This window comes from Eubalaena glacialis, chromosome 5 (assembly GCF_028564815.1).
Source record: "Eubalaena glacialis isolate mEubGla1 chromosome 5, mEubGla1.1.hap2.+ XY, whole genome shotgun sequence".
Lineage (NCBI taxonomy): Eukaryota > Metazoa > Chordata > Mammalia > Artiodactyla > Balaenidae > Eubalaena > Eubalaena glacialis.
The window spans coordinates 83,758,931-83,776,341 of NC_083720.1; positions in this window are offsets into that span (position 1 = coordinate 83,758,931).

Consider the following 17,411-nt stretch of genomic DNA (forward strand, 5'->3'; position numbering starts at 1 on the left):
ATGGCCATGAAGCAAATGTGTATGGAGTTCTTAACAAATTCTTTCCTTAGACCTAATGGTCCTTAAAGGAGGCTCTGTAAATATTTACTGAACTTCTACTATGTGCAAGGAACTATTCTAGATTCTAATAATAAAGTGGTAAACAAGACAAGCAAGATATTTGATCTGACCTATTTTGCATTCTAGAGGAGGATGATGAAGAATAGATTAGCAAATTAGTAAACAGATAAAGGAATAAGATCATCTCACATGATGGTAAGTTTTATGAAGAAAGTAAAATGAGCTAGATGTATGCAAATGTATTTCTATCAGTTCCTAATTTTCCTTTTCTATCATAGAGAGATTGCCTTCTTTATTATATGATTAACAGCTACCAGTTTAAAACAAATGTTCAACCTGGACAACCAGACACCTATTCCTACACCAAACACAGAAACCAGCTTAGCCCAATGGATGTAACTTCTGTGTTGCTCTTCCCTGTCCTAGTATTTTCCATTTCTGTTTAAATCTGGAATTTAAGATATCAAAATGGATCTCTAGGGCAAAATCTGGAGATAAAATTTACCATTTTAATTAATTTACTAGATGATGAAATATTTAACATATATGAGAGAGGCTGATTAATATTAATTTAATGTGTTTTTTTTCCTTCCTGTAAAGACTTGTACTGAGATGTGGTGAGTTTTGAGATAATACTATACCTCTTACTTTTTATTATTTGGATTTTCTTTATTAGATAGTTTTTTGGAGATGTATTACCTGAAAATATAATTTGATTAGTGGGGAGGAAGGATTAGTGGATGAGTGCCAGGCTAGATGTGGTCTCCTCAAGGCCACTGACAAGTCCTTGTTTTTCTCTGTGACAGCTGCTGAAACAAAGAGCACCCTAGGCTGTTTGCAATTCCCTATTTCATTGTGTGAATAAGAATGAGCTTTTCCAGGCCACAGGTCCCTGGGAACTCAGCCTATTCTATCTTGGAACTCCCTAGCTGCCCTTGGGATGGAGTGGGCTCACCCTGTGGATCTGTGCAATTTACTGCTTACTTAGTTGCAGGTGCAACTTGCACCTCTGGGCTAGGTACTCTACCTTTAGTTTCAAGGGGAATTAGCACCTTCTACAATGGCATAGAGAAAAGATAATTATTAGTGGTCAGAACCTGAAGTTGAATCCCAATGGTTCTAATATTGTTCTAATTGTTCCAAACTGTTCTAATACTACTATTACCAAAAATAAAAATCATGATAATAAGAGCTAATATTAATTGTGTTTTAGGCAGTGCAAAATGCTTTATGTGTTATTTCAGTTAATATTTGTAACAACCCATGGAGGTAAGTACCATTGTCCCTTGATATCTGCAGGGGAATTGGTTCCAGGACCCCTGTAGATACCAAAATTCAGTGGCTCAAGTCTCTTATATAAAATGGCATAGTGGAGTCAGCACTTGGTATCCATGGAGGTGGAACCCCTGGATACAGGAGGGCCAACTGTATTATTATTAGCACAGAGAGATTAAATAATTTGTTCAAGTTGAGAGTGGTCATTTTTTTAACTTAAATTCTCTTGTTCTTAGCCACTTTGTGTGACAATGTTACTTAGCTTTCCTTAGAGTCCTGGATTTAGTTTCCTCATGTAAAATAGGAATAATAATGTTTCCTCCTCATCACATATATTAATGTTATATATATAATATGTATGTATATATTCATAGAGACATATCTATCTCTGTCTCTTGTATCTGTCTCTTTATCTCTTTTTCTCTATCTCTATCTCTATCTCTATCTCTACCTCATCATTTAGCACAAAGCCTGACCAGTGATACATTGTTAATAAACAGTAGCTCAGCTTTTCTTTTTTTTTATTTATAAAATTAATTTCTTTTTAAAAAAATTTTATTGGAGTATAGTTGATTTACAATGTTGTGTTAGTTTCTGCTGTACAACGAAGTGAATCAGTTATACATATACATATATCCACCCTTTTTTAGATTCTTTTCCCATATAGGCCATTACAGAGTATTGAGTAGAGTTCCCTGTGCTATACAGTAGGTTCTTGTTAGTTATCTATTTTATATATAGTAGTGTGTGTGTGTGTATGTCAATCCCAATCTCCCAATTTATCCCACCCCCCCATATCCCCTGGTAACCATAAGTTTGTTTTCTACATCCATTACTCTACTTCTGTTTTGTAAATAAGCTCATTTGTATGCTTTTTTAAAATTCTACATATAAGTGATATCATATGATATTTCTCTTTCAGTGTCTGACTTACTTCACTCAGTATGACAATTTCTAGGTCCATCCATGTTGCTGCAAATGGCATTATTTTGTTCTTTTTTATGACTGAGTAATATTCCATTGTATATATGTACCACATCTTCTTTATCCATTCCTCTTTTGATGGACATTTATGTTGCTTCCATGTCTTGGCTATTGTACATAGTGCTGCAATGAACATTGGGGTGCATGTATCTTTTTGGATTATGGTTTTCTCTGGGTATATACCCAGGAGTGGGATTGCTGGATCATATGGTATTTCTATTTTTAGTTTTTTAAAGAACCTTCATATTGTTCTCCATAGTGGTTGCACCAAGTTACATTCCCACCAACAGTGTAGGAGGGTTCCCTTTTCTCCACAACCTCTCCAGCATTTATTGTTTGTAGATTTTTTGATGATGGCATTCTGACCAGTGTGAGGTGACACCTCATAGTAGTTTTGATTTGCATTTCTCTTATAATTAGTGATCTTGACCATCTTTTCATGTGCTTTTTGGCCATCTGTATGTCTTCTTTGGAGAAATGTCTATTTAGATCTTCCAACTGTGTTATTCGTTTTTTTGATATTGAGCCACATGTGCTGTTTGTATATTTTGGAGATTAATCCCTTGTTGGTTGCTTAATTTGCAAGTATTTTCTCCCATTCTGAGGGTTGTCTTTTCATTTTGTTTATGGTTTCCTTTGCTGTGCAAAAGCATTTAAGTTTAATTAGGTCTCATTTGTTTATTTTTGTTTTTATTTTCATTACTCTAGGAGGTGGATCAAAAAAGATCTTGCTGTGATTTATGTCCAAGAGTGTTATGCCTATGTTTTCCTCTAAGAGTTTTATTGTGTCTGACCTTACATTTAGGTCTTTAATTCATTTTGAGTTTATTTTTATGTATGGTGTTAGGGAGTGTTCTAATTTCATTTGTTTACATGTAGCTGTCCAGTTTTCCCAGCCACTTATGGAAGAGACTGTCTTTTTTCCATTGTATATTGCCTCCTTTTTTATAGATTAGGTGACCATAGGTGTGTGAGTTTATCTTTGGACTTTCTATCTTGTTCCGTTGATCTATATTTCTGTTTTTGTGCCAGTACCATATTGTTTTGATTACTGTAGCTTTGTAGTATAGTCTGACGTCCAGGAGCCTGATTCCTCCAGCTCCGTTTTCCTTTCACAAGGCTGCTTTGGCTATTCAGGGTCTTTTGTGTTTCTATACAAATTGTAAATTTTTTTGTCCTAATTCTGTGAAAAATGCCATTGGTAATTTGATAGGGATTGCATTGAATCTGTAGATTGCTTTGAGTAGTATAGTCATTTGCACTATATTGATTCTTCTAGCTCATCTTTTCTTTGCTGGTGCAAGGTGCCTACTCTAATGTTGAACTGAACCCAGAGAGGAGAGCAAGAAGTTGGTATGCATCAGTGACAGATACATTTGGTTTAGTTAGGTCTGACAAACTTACTGAATTTACTGAAGACAAAGTCAAGTCTGATCTTTTCTGATTCCTCACACAATGGCTAGACTAATGTCATTACCAGCGATTTATAAATTCCTACACACTTATAATTTTTTATTCATACTGATAATGCAAAACTATTGTTATTACTTCCTTTTTATAGATAAAGAGAGGAGGGCTAAAGAGACAAAATGACTTGTTCTAAGTCATACAGAAAGTGACAGTAAGGGTATGTGTGTGTAACTACAAAGCTCATGATATGTTTTGTAAATCAGATGTGTTTTGTAAATCAGATCACCTCTGTGGCAGACAGATCCTAGGGTAGCCCGCATGGTTCCCTACCCCCTGATGTTCATGTTCCTTGAGTGTAGGTGGGACCCATGATTTGCTACTAGTCAGTAGAATATGGCAAACATTAAGGGCTTTTGCAGATGTAATAAAAGTCCTAAATCAGTTGGTTTTGCATTAATCAAAAGAGAGATTATCTTGGGTGGGCCTGACTTAATCATACAAAAATGCTTAAAATAAGGACTGGGCTCTCCCTGAGGTGAAAGATTCTCCTTACGGACCTGATGAAGTAAGCAGCCATATTAGAGAAACCTACATGGAAGGAACTGTGGACAGCCACTAGGTGCAGCCTCTAACCAACTGTTGGAAAAAAGCTGAGACCCTCAGTAATACAGCTGCAAGGAAATGAACTCTGTCAAAAACTTACATTAGCTTGCAAGTGGATTCTTCCCCAGTCAAGACTCCAGATGACAGCACAGCCTGGCTGAAATGTTGAACTGCTGAGTAGAGGACCCATCTAAGCTTTGCCCAGACTCCTGGTACATAGAAAGTGTGAGATAATAAAATGTGTGTTAGTTTACGTTACAAAGATTGCAGTAATTTGTTATGCAACAATAGAAAACTACAGCAATATCAAAAGTATTCATTCAACTAATATTTGTGGAGTATTTTCTATGTGCAAAGTACTGTGCTAAGGCCATATTAAATGTAAATAAAGCTATTTTCTAGAATCCCTGTCCTCAAGAAAATTACAGCTGCAACAGTAGAATCACATTGGCATCCTGGTACCATTTGACTTCTTCTAGGAAATTTTATTAGCATTTATTTGCAATCCTCCATTAATCAGAACATGACAGCCAGGTAGTAGTATCTATTTCTTGAATTTTGACAAGGATTGGGTTAAGAAAAATACTTTCAAATACAGGGATATTAATTTGGACATGGGTTCTTTTCTAAGCTCATATGAAAACATGATATCCAAAGATAGCCAAATTAAATAGATATTTTTATGATAACTTTAGGTTTGGTTACATTTGAAGGTTATAGATCTCTTGAATTCCTTTTTAATTTTAAAAATGTTTCAATATTTATGACTGTAGTAAGTTCTATTGTCCCCTGAATTTGAACAACATAGTTCCTAAATTAAGGGAATAAAAACAGATGATATAAATTCAATGCTAATTTACATGAAGTTATATTAGAAAGAATGTTCTTTGGATTCCAATCATGGAAATCTTGGGAAAAAAAAGATTTACAAATTCAATTCAAAGCATACAATGTTAAATAAATGTATTCTTATTGTGATCTAAATTTGTGTTTCTTAACTGCCATAGGATTTTCAACATCAACATTCATTCAAATTTGTTTGCATACTGTAAAAGTCAATTAAGCCGAATAGGTCGTTCTTATGTTGTAGGGCATATCAATTTAAACTCCAGAGGAAATCTTCTAACTTCTATATAGGAGTGTTTTTAGTTCTTGGGCTTTCAAGCAAGAAGTATAGAAAATATTTCCTTATACTTTGTTAACCTCAAAATAAATAGCTTTTGTAGGAGGTATGCCAAGTTTTGGTCTTTTCTGAAATCCAGGTACTATCCAGATAATATTAAACATCAGTATGCTTAAATTATTTACAAATTAAGCATGCTAACATCAAATATAGAAAAAATGCAAATTAGCATGATAAATTATCAGTAAGAGGTGAATATTCTGAAGTGAAATTATACAATAGCAGGTACACTAAATACAAGATCTCAGAATAAGAATAAGTAAGACAGGCTTCCCTGGTGGCGCAGTGGTTGAGAATCTGCCTGCTAATGCAGGGGACACGGATTCGAGCCCTGGTCTGGGAAGATCCCACATGCCGCAGAGCAACTAGGCCCGTGAGCCACAACTACTGAGCCTGTGCGTCTGGAGTCTGTGCTCCGCAACAAGAGAGGCCACGATAGTGAGAGGCCCGTGCAATGCGATGAAGAGTAGCCCCCGCTCGCCGCAACTAGAGAAAGCCCTCGCGCAGAAACGAAGACCCAACACAGCCAAAAAAATAAATTAATTAATTAATTAAAAAATAACCACGTCCCTTTTTAAAAAAAAAAAAGAATAAGTAAGACAGAGATTAATTATACAGTAAACAGAAGAATGGATTTAGGTTTTGTCCTCCTTTAAATCTAGTTTTTCTCTTAACTCTTACCTTCTGTATTCTTAAAAAACAAACAAAAAAACAAATTTCATGGAATATCTCACGTTAGTGAAAAATATCCTTCTTTAATCTTAATCTCTCAGAGAAAACTCTTTCCCCCCATTTCTTTACCTGATTTGCATTGAAAATTCATAGTAAAAGAAGAAAAACAAAAAAGCTTTTACTCTTAGAAAACCAAAAAAGCTGGTAGAAAGCTTTAAAATATCAAGACAAAAATTTTTTTTTCTATCTAAAGCTCTCTCACACACACACACCTACACACACAGACCCTAGTCATCAATACTACTGATTTTCTTTTTTTTTCTGAGTCTGTCACTCCTACCAGAAGTAGCTGCTAGGCTTGATTTCCTCCATTAATGAGACCTGTTCAAGAGTGTAATTTTCCCAGTAATACTCTTGGAGAGCTTTTTGTCTCAACAACCCCATGCTCCAAAATCTCAAAGTTGCAGTCCATGTGTACAAACATGTACCATCAAGAGATTTCATTTCCGATCAGTTCTCCTACTAGTAGTGCCTGCTGCAGTCCCTGCTAATGTACCATACAGAAGAAAATAACAGAAAATAAAAGAGGAATTGAAGTGAACATCTTTTTCCTCTCCGTTTATCTGCATTTGGAGGGCCTCTCTTTCTGTGCAAAATACACTAGAGAAAGCATGGTTGTTTGGATGCTCCCTGCATTTCATTATCTTTTGGAGTTTTTAGTTTTTGCTTGCTTTATCTTTCTTTATCATTATGGAAGTTTCTCTCTGGGTCTCTGAGTTACTGTGTTTTGCCAGTTAAATCCATGAAACCCTTTATTTGCAGAAAGAATTGCATACCAGCACTGTCAATAATGAATGGTTATTGTAAAAAGGGGCTCAGAGAAAATAATTAAGAGATGGAAATCTCTTAAGAAACTTTTGCAAACCAGTTGTAGATGTAATCTATTTATGTAAATGATGGGTTAACATGTGTAGAGCACCTTTCTTCCAAATAGATTACTAGATACTTAACAACTGTGACTATTATATTCTTGAATGCATAGTATATTCTTTCCTTTCTCTGAAGTTGTTTTCATGATGAAATGTTGGGTCTGTTTGATAAAGTTTGGTATGGATTATTTAAGGCAAGAAATATAAAAGAATGGATGATCCATTTGAGACAATTAAATTATATCAGTGTGGTTCAATGTGCACATGTCCAAAACTTTGGGATTGGAAAGGTGATAACTGGGCCTAGGGGACCAAAAAATAACTGCTTTCCCTCTGTTATATCTCCCATCTTGTAACCACGACTTGACACATTTACCTACTACCACCACCTCACCTTTTATTTGCTTCATGCATAATTCCCTTCATTCTCCCTTTCTCAATTAGAAGTGTGAGAACTTCTATTCGATACGGTTATTGTAACTTTCTCTTCACCAAACTGCAGTTGTTTCCAGTTATTTGGCGGGGCTCTTGTCCCTGTATTTTATAAAATCCAGCTTTTCTAAGATCTCACTCTGGTCCTACATCCTCCCTATATTAGTAACACCCTAATCTTTTCATTCATTTTCTTTTGTGAAAAAATAAATTTCTCTACAGGTGTCAAATATAGAAACTTACATAGTGGCTGTATATTCAAACCAAGATGAATTTGTAATTAAAAATAACTTCAAGGTGTGTTGTTGCTGTGTGGACATGAATTAGTTGCAAATAGGATTGGGGAAATACATGGAAAATATGTGAAAGATGTGTTATTCAGAGGATGATTTGTTTTGAATAGTGGAAGAAAGCTTTAAGAAATAAGTGCTGCCTCTCTAAAAATAATATTAAGAGAAGTTATTGAAATGTTCTCTGGGAGAACCAGTAAATGAAGTGTGGAAGCTAATTGGATTCTCAAAAATTGACCCCAGCAGTATTCTTGTTTGAGTATTGTCAGTGTGAGTATACAGTATGCAGAGGTCCAGTCATTGAGGACAGACTGTGTTCTGGGCACTGTGGATGAAAACAGGAACAGGGCACAGCCTTTGCTTCTGATTAATTAGTGCATTTGAGTTTATATGGCTAATTGCAATGATAAAAAAAATGAGGAGAAGTTCTTTATGGTTGCGGACACCCAAAATAAAAGCCTATTACCCAGGATTAGACAAAGACAGGTAAATAATATTATCATTTTCCTGGCTAATTTGTAGTTTGTGACTTTAAATATATTTTGATAGTAATGCAGGCATACCTTCAATTCTAAGCTTGGAATCTTCTATAAGGCAGAGTAATAAACAAAATTCTCTCAGGGCAGGTACATGCCTATTTTATATCTTTCTGACTTTAAAAATTAATTGGCTCTTAAAGCATGACATTGGATATATCTCCTTACTGGAGTAGTTGAAAGGAATGATTTAAGGATAACTGGAAATTACAAAGGGCTTCACAAATTAAGTTAATTCTCCCTTGCAATAGACTTTCTCGGTAGAAAAATATTGTCCTCCTATAAACGGCAGTTAAAATGGTAGTTAAAATAAATAAATTAACACAGAGAAAAAGATCAAGATTAACATTATATTGGCCTTATGGTCTGATGATAAAAATCTCTTCTTCCCTATTAAAGGTAATGCCCTTTAGAGTTATGGGTTTCTTAAGGCATGTATCTTTTTATATCATCATCAACGACAACATTATTATCATTATTTTCATTGTTATTACAACACTAGTCACATTAGCATTTTGTATTAAAATATTTAATAACACTCTCCAGATACTGACAGTATATGATAGATAGGCCACTTCTAAATAGTTGCAGTTCAGGCTTTCTCTGTTCTGGTCTATGTGTGAAAACACAGTAAAAAAGAGAGGCCTGGAAAGCAGAAGGACAATCATTCCTTTGAGATGTTTTTCAGAATTTGAGCTAGGGAAACAGTAAGTGAAATAGCTCCTTGTTGACCTCTGCACTTTATCTTCTCTTTTTTTTCTTGGTTCTAATTCTGGATTTATTTTCTTATATTGTTTTGTATAAGTGATGTTGGGATTTGTCCTGACTTCCAAGCACTATGGGATACTTTATATTAGGGTTCTTTTAGTTAAAATCTGGTATAAAAATGTGCTTTTATATGAAAGCCTGATTGTATAATTTTGTTGTTCCAGCTTTTCCTTTTCTCTTACGTTTTTTGAACTATAAGTTTCAAGTAATTTGAAATGGGGCCCTTTTGCTTATTCTAATTTTAAGAATTTTGTATATGCTTACTGGGAAGAATTAGGGCCGATGATGTTTAGCCTGGTTTACTTGTTTATTATAGAAACAATCCTGAAAAGGACAGTATTTTCCAAACAGATCAGTAGTGACAATGTTGAACTAAGCCTTGTGATCCTGGAAGAGTGAAGGTTAAAGAAATCCCTCAACCCTTTTGTGTTCCTGAAAAGGCCTTACTTGGAAGAACCATCCCTCCCAGGTGACATAGATAAGACTCAGGGATGCATCCTACTTTATTGATGACAAGCCAGACACAGACCCACCAAATTCCCCTTTTTGGCTTCTAAATGACTAGCTGAAAGGCTTGCCCCACTAGTCAATAGGAACAAAATGCTGGTTAACCAGACCTTGGTTAAGCTTCTCTCCTTCCCTCAGGCCCCTAAACATTAACACACCCTCAGCCTTAGCAGCAACAACCTTCCTTAACAGCCTCTCCCAAGCTCTATTTCAGGCCTTGGGATAAAACATTTTCTGATCTACTACCTACTGTCCTGTCACCTCACTTTCCCACCTATTTTAGCCTTATTTACTCCTTATACAAGAAAACCCTTTTATTAAAAAAAAAAAAGAAAGAAAGAAGAGGAGAACCGTTTCCTGCCTGACCTCTGAGACACTGGCTGATCTCATGGTCAAAGCTTCTCCCTCTTGAAACAGTCCTCTCCCCCAATTACAATAGTCCCTTTCCCTCTCTTGCAATAATTTTTTTCTAATAAAGTCTTTCCTTAGCAATGTCCAGAGTTGTTATTTGAAATCTGTAAATATTTGTTAGTTAATGATATAGCATTAGATTCAGCTAGTGCCTTAAATATGGTAGATTAAATAAGGTAACTGATGTATCTACAGTAGATTAGTATCAAAAGAATTAACACATAAATGACTGTGCCAATGATCAACTTACTGTGTTTTAGTTCCAAATCTACCCTTGTTTACCTTGCTTCGTGACATTGGAGCTGTGCTCTGTAAACTCCTTTGCCAGCTGGCAGAACGTTAAACTTCGTCAGTAGAGGGCACTGGAGTGACTGCAAGGTGACAGCAGTAGGAAGACACTTTCTTTCCAGGTTCAAAGTCCCCATTTATTACTATTATTATCATTTTTAATCTTTATTGGAGTAGAATTGATTTACAATTTTGTCTTAGTTTCAGGTGTACAGCAAAGTGAATCAGTTATGCGTATATATAGCCACTTTTTTTTTTTTTTTTTTTTAGATCCCTTTCCCATATAGGCCATTACAGAGTACCGAGAAGAGTTCCCTGGGCTATATGGCGGGTTCTTATTAGTTATCTATTTCTATATATAGTAGTGTGTATACATAAGTCCCAATCTCCCAATTTATGCCTCCCTCCTCTTAACCCCTGGTAACCATAAGTTTGTTTTCTACATCTATTACTCTACTTCTGTTTTGTGAATATGTTCATTTGTACCCCTTTTTTTTTAGATTCCACACATAAGCAATATGATGATATTTGTCTTTCTGTGTCTGACTTACTTCACTCAGTATAACAATCTCTAGGTCCATCCATGTTGCTGCAAATGGCATTATTGAGTCAGGGACTCCAGGGGCCTCTGCAGACAAGCAACAGCTGTACCTTCATGCCATGTTCTCCCCACCAGCAGCCCTTCCGAAGGCTCCCAAACCCCAACAGTTCATTGCTTCTACAAACTATTGTCAGCCAAGCCCTCTGACAAGTTTCTTCACCACTGGCAGGCTGTGTATCCCTGTGGCAGCCATGCTCTCTTTGCTGAAGCCTGAATCTCAGCATTGGCTGGGCAGTGGTCTCTCCTGGTTCTTAGTTTCTTTATTGTTTCTCATCCTCTAGAAGTAGTAGCTGCCCTTTTGCACCCACTGCTTCTATATCCTTTGAAGTCCATTTTATTTACTCTTAGTAGTTAAACCATTTTTTACTAGTTAACAATTATTTATATTGAAATTTCTCTTTTTGAATAACCAGTGTAGTTTCTGTCTCCTAACTGCTGCAATGCAATGAGTGAAATAAAATTTCCTACAAGTATTCTTGGTCTCAATTTTCAGTATTAGTGGACTCTAGTCTTAACCATTTCTCCAATTTTATCCATCTCAGTAAAACATACCCTTGTGATAAATCACATGACCAACTCTTCTTTCTAGAAATCTGGGAGTCATCCTTGACACTTCCCTTTTTCTCTCACCTAAAATTTAATTCATCATCAAGTCCTGTAGAGTCTACAAATGTATCCCAAATAGTATACTATTGACAATCTCTATTCCACTCCACCATCCTACATTACTATAGGCTCTTAAATGTTTCCCCTTCTAGTATTGTTTCTCAATCAGCTTACACAATTCAGACTGATCTTTTAGAATACAAACTGGATTATGTTATTTACCTGGTTAAAATATGTCAATAATTTACCATTGCACTTTGGATAAAATTAAAATTCACTCATATAGCCTATAGGCTACTATCATGATTTGGCTACTGACTACCTCTTCCCTCATATTACATTTACATTGACCTACCCTGTTTCTCTTTTTTTGTGTAGAAAATAACATTTTAAATTTCAGGACAAATCAAAGCATTATCTTTCAGAGGTATTTAAAATGTCACTGAAATTCACCAGTGTGTTTCCAACAATACACATAATTCAACCTAAGTGACAACAATGGACAGCTTGGTTATATACTGACAATGACAACTACACCATGGGTGCTGCCTGGCTTTCAGAAATTGTAAAACACCATTGATTGTAAGACACAATAGAATGGTGAAGCACAATAAAATGTAAAAAACAATACAAAACTTGTGTTTTAAAACTGATGATATACAATATATAATTGTTTGTGCTATTATTTATTTAACATCTTCTTGTTGACTAGACTGAAAGCCATGTGGCTTCTGTGGACCATTTGATTTCTAGCATCTTATGTACTTTCAGGCATTAGGATGTATTCCATAAATATCAGTTAGTAAATTTGCTCAACTTTTCTAAGTACTAAGTGGTAAGATTCAAGATGATTTTTGTCAATGGGAGAGAAAATGGTGGCTGACTTCAGTCTGCATGACTATTCACACCTCAGAGACTGACCTTGAATAACAGCCCTAACCTAAGTAGGTGCCACCAAGCCAGGGATTAGAGAACCAAGAAAAGAGAGTCTTTTAGTCTCACTGAAGCTTACCACAAAAGGAGCAGTATACAGACTTTATATACAAAGGTTGTTGGGAGACCTTTTCCTCCCTGTATTTTCTCAACAGAACCTACAGGCTGTGACTTTAAACCTCAAGACAAGCTATGTGTCACATGGGCTACAGAGCATTAGAGTATGTGGTTCTTGCCTTATAATTTTAGCATTGATCGTTAGTTGGCATATTAAATCAATAGCCAAAACCATTGTTCTACTTTATCTTGTTATTAGCTGTATTCAGGACCAAAGAAAAAACATTGCAGAGCTGATAACTTACTGTATTTATGAGGCCTGTCCATTTGTTGGAGGGCCAATCCTCTCCTCTAACACATCCTTCAAATCATGTTTGATTTATTGATTATATAAGCCTTGACTGTGAACGTTGGCTTCAGGAGCCAGTCAGCATATTCAACCACAGAGGAGTGGTGAACATTTATTGATAAACAGATAGAGAGGGGGGCTTTGTTTTAACAGTAATATTGATTCTTTTTGAAAGTGGTAGAAGAAACTTTGAGATTACCACACATCCCAAGATCAAAGTAAAAAAAATCTTGTATGTAGGGTGCTTTGTTGTGTAAAATCTGTTGGCACCAAAAGAGTATAAGAACTTTGGACATCAGAAAAGTTTCAAGATGTTAGATGAATGAAGCTCGGGGAATTATTTTAACTCTGGAAATAGCAGCAAGCACATTGGGGAAGTATCAAGGAGTATTGGAGAAACATACTTAAAAGGAGGCAAGGTCATTGAAGCCAAAGTAGATCTATTTGACAGGCTAAAAAAATAGTTTTATTTATTTATTTAAAAAATACTTAAGCACTTGCTATACTGTACAGAAAAAAAAGAAAAAAGAAAAAAGAAGCCGCAAATCCCTTCCCTCTATAGAGCTCATATTTTAGCAGATATACTCAGAACTTACTGCTGTTAAAATGGTATTATAAGGGCAGCTATATGTGACTTATTACTAGATTGACTGGGGTCAGAGAAACCTAAAAGAAAACAAGAGGCATGATCTCATGGAGTAAACTGGAGTCATACCCCTGAAAAATCCTGGATCCAGGTAAGTACACTTTTGAGAGGCTCCCTGTTAAACTTCAGACATGAAATCAGTAATTAAAACATTCTTGGGTTAATCGTTCATTGAGGAATGGGACATATTAATGTGGTAAGAAAAAAGATATGAAAGGAGCCTGAGAAGACAACCTTGACATATCATTTTTAGATTAGTTTCAACAGGACATTTATCCTTAGATAGCACACCAGGGAAATATATGTAGTTAGGGCTCAAAGGAAAGGCATAGGGAACATGAACTATACTAAAGGGAAACCAAGCAAGACATTAACAGATGAAGTCAAATCCTGAGTTAGTTGAGCATTTAATACTAACAATAATTTAGAAAAAAATTAATAACCTGACCCAAAAGCAAAATGAAAAAAAAAAAGTAAAATATGTACACTTTGGAGAGAAGTAAAGGGATGACTGAAGAAGATTAAAATCTGCTGAGCCTGCCTAGAAGAAGAAACAGAAGAAAACAACACTAGAGGGTAATCCTATTAAAGCAGAAAAACATAATTGGCAAAACAAAATGTTTCCGCTGTTGTCGAAGTAGTAGAATTACTCAAGGTATGGAAAATGGAAAAGTTTTCAAAAGGACAGTTTTTGAGGTAGGTTTATGGCCCTCTTCAGAATTCCGAGACGCGTGTTTCAAAACGATCAGTTGTACTTTTGATTCAAGATTCTGCTGAGCATAATTTTCCAGCTGGGTAAAAAAAATACGCTGAGAGGCTTTTCTTTTTTTTTTTTTTTTTTTAAATTTATTTATTTTTGGCTGTGTTGGGTCTTCGTTTCTGTGCGAGGGCTTTCTCCAGTTGTGGCGAGCGGGGGCCACTCTTCATCGCAGTGCGCAGGCCTTTCACTATCGCGGCCTCTCTTGTTGCGGAGCACAGGCTCCAGACGCGCAGGCTCAGTAGCCGTGGCTCACGGGCCCAGCTGCTCCGCGGCATGTGGGATCCTCCCAGACCAGGGCTCGAACCCGTGTCCTCTGCATTGACGGGAAGATTCTCAAACACTGCGCCACCAGGGAAGCCCGAGGCTTTTCTTTAGTAGGCAGATTTCCCAGGGCTAAGACAATTTTCAGAGCAAGAAGCAAAGGTAAGTAAGTGGGTTACAATGCCAGAAGGGTTAGCAGGAAACTTACCATGTAAGACTCAGGGACCGTGGGGATCACCACTGCAGACTTCTGTATTTTACATGAAAATGGGTAGTCACTTGCCAGGAAAGGAGGCAGAAAGAATAGGTTGGTCCTGCCCCACCTTCCTTCCCTACCTCCGGAGATAGGGTAAACATGGTGACATAATGAACCACTTGTTTTATCCATTGAGATTAAATTTATAGGTTGTAAGCTACATCAGTTTGCACAGGCTAATTGGCACCCTGCTGAGATGAAGCCGAGAGAATTTTTCCTTTATTCTCGTAGCATCTTTGTGGTCTGAACCTTCCTTCAGATAAAAGGACCCTTTGACAACATTAATATGGAGTACAAAAAACACTAAGAATGAAAGATTGCTTATGGACACTTGGGAATTTCTTGTGTTCTCTAAATTTTGTGGGCATATGGCTGGTTTTGCAATCACAAGACATGTCCTTGTAATTATTAAGGGCCTTTTAAACAGCCATATATGCATACATATAATAATAATAATAATTTTATTGATCATTCTTAGTATGTACCAGACACTGTTGTTCTAAAGTTTTAATTTAAAACATAAATAAGCTTAGGGTTCAATTAATTCAACCTTAAAGCCTAAAAGCCTAAAAGAGCTCTTTTTTTTTTTTTTTTTTAATTCCTGGGAAAACTAAGTCATGAGACTAATTACCTGGGATTCCATGAGAACCCTCTAACTGAGAGTGAGCAGAGTGAGAAATTGAGGATGGTAATTATGGATTTCATTTCTTGAGATTTTCGTAATTTTGAAGTAGAATTAAAGTTTGGACTTTAATTTCTTCCTGGACTTTGATAAATGGGAGAGGAATTGATAGTATTTAAATGTTAGACATTTGAATATTTGTGTTCTTTGAGGTGTATTTCTGCCATCACTGAGCTGATTACCAAATTTCTAGTAAGCTATATCCGTCCTTGGGACAAGATATAATATTTAGGATGGGAATTATTCTAGGAAGCAACTTTATTGGCCGGTGGGGGTAGTGCGACCTTGAAATTAATTTTGTGTAATATTTTGACTTAATCTAATATTTTCTTGAGGCAAAAGCTAAACCCACATCCAGTGCCCCCAGGATGATATTCCAAAAAAGCTGTATTTGGTATAGAGAAATTATATTAGGAAGTGGGAGTAGGACCAGCCTGAGAGAATAATGATCTTCTCCACACAGGGGCACAGCCACATCCCTGCTTTTAATTACTAAGGGTTAATTTTTAAGACCCATAGGTTAAGATAATAAAATCTGGAGAGTGATAGAGTGCAACTTATTTCCTTATAAATCTATTTCCTGGAGATATCATTTATTCCAGTCCCAGGGAGAGAACAGTATTGTGAAGTTAATTTTGCTGTTCTTCCAACCTCCCAACTCCTTCCCTTGCTAATTGCCTAAAGCAATTTAAGAGAAAACAAACTGATCAACATGATAATTATTGTTGAGAATTGAGTCTCAGTTACTAGTGTTTTGAGCATTGGCAATTTTGGTGTATCATGTAGTTTTTGTAAATTATTTTGGATCTCTGCTTAGTTGTTTTTTTTAGATTTCTCTCAATTTTGTACTTTTTATAATCAACTTTAAGTCAATTATATATACATATCACTATTTGTAACATAAAAAACTTGTTCCAATTTTAATACCAAACAGTAGAACATTAGTTAGAAAACTGAAAATAACCCTAATATACTTTGTGGAGCAATTTTAACAAGAATGGGTTAGTTGGAACCCTTTAGGGTTTCACAATTGATGGGATGCTTGTGTAAACTATGATAGTGTTCCTAAAGTCAATAAAACTTACTTAAACATAGACTAGGATTTGGAAATATAAACATCAAGGTTTTATTAGTGGTGGTATCTGGATACATGAAAATATCTGGAGGCATGTGATTTTCCTATGACTTTTTTTCACTTAATTGTATCAATTATTCTGTAGTAAGTATTGCATTTGTAATAGGAAAACTAGAATTAATCTAAAAATAAAATTTACTGTAAAAGGAAAATGAGTAGGTTTGGGGAATCTCAGTGATTAAAAATTATAATTCATTGTAAACCAATTATTTCACTTCTGCTGGTTTGCTATGTTTTAATTTTATGCTTAGTTGTGAAAAACAGTTTGTTCCAATTAATTCCTCTTGCTGGACATTTAATTTTACTTCCCAATTAAACCCATATTATTGGATATTGAAGTTGTGCAAATTATTTTCAGTTAACTCACCGGGCAATTGCAATGTATAACTCTTTAATTGAAACTAAAGATTTTAAATGAATTAGAATATAATTAAAAATTATAAAATTTAAAAATCTACATATGCTTATATCTTAACTCTGCAGAATGCAACTTTATCTTTTTGTTATTTTGATTCCATTTTAGGAACTTACGTCTCAGGATCGGGTCACCAATAATAAATATTTATTATAGTAATAGTCATTGTGTATTTATCCCAAATCACTTGGCCTTTCATAAAAACACTTGAGTTTTCTTTAGCATTTAATACTGTTGAAATCTGCTCATAACTCTCTCCATTACTTCAATATAGTCCTACGATATCATGCTTCTTTTTCAATATCTTTACTGTCTTAGTTATTATCTTCTACTGTCTGCCACTTCTATTTGTCCTTTCTCAT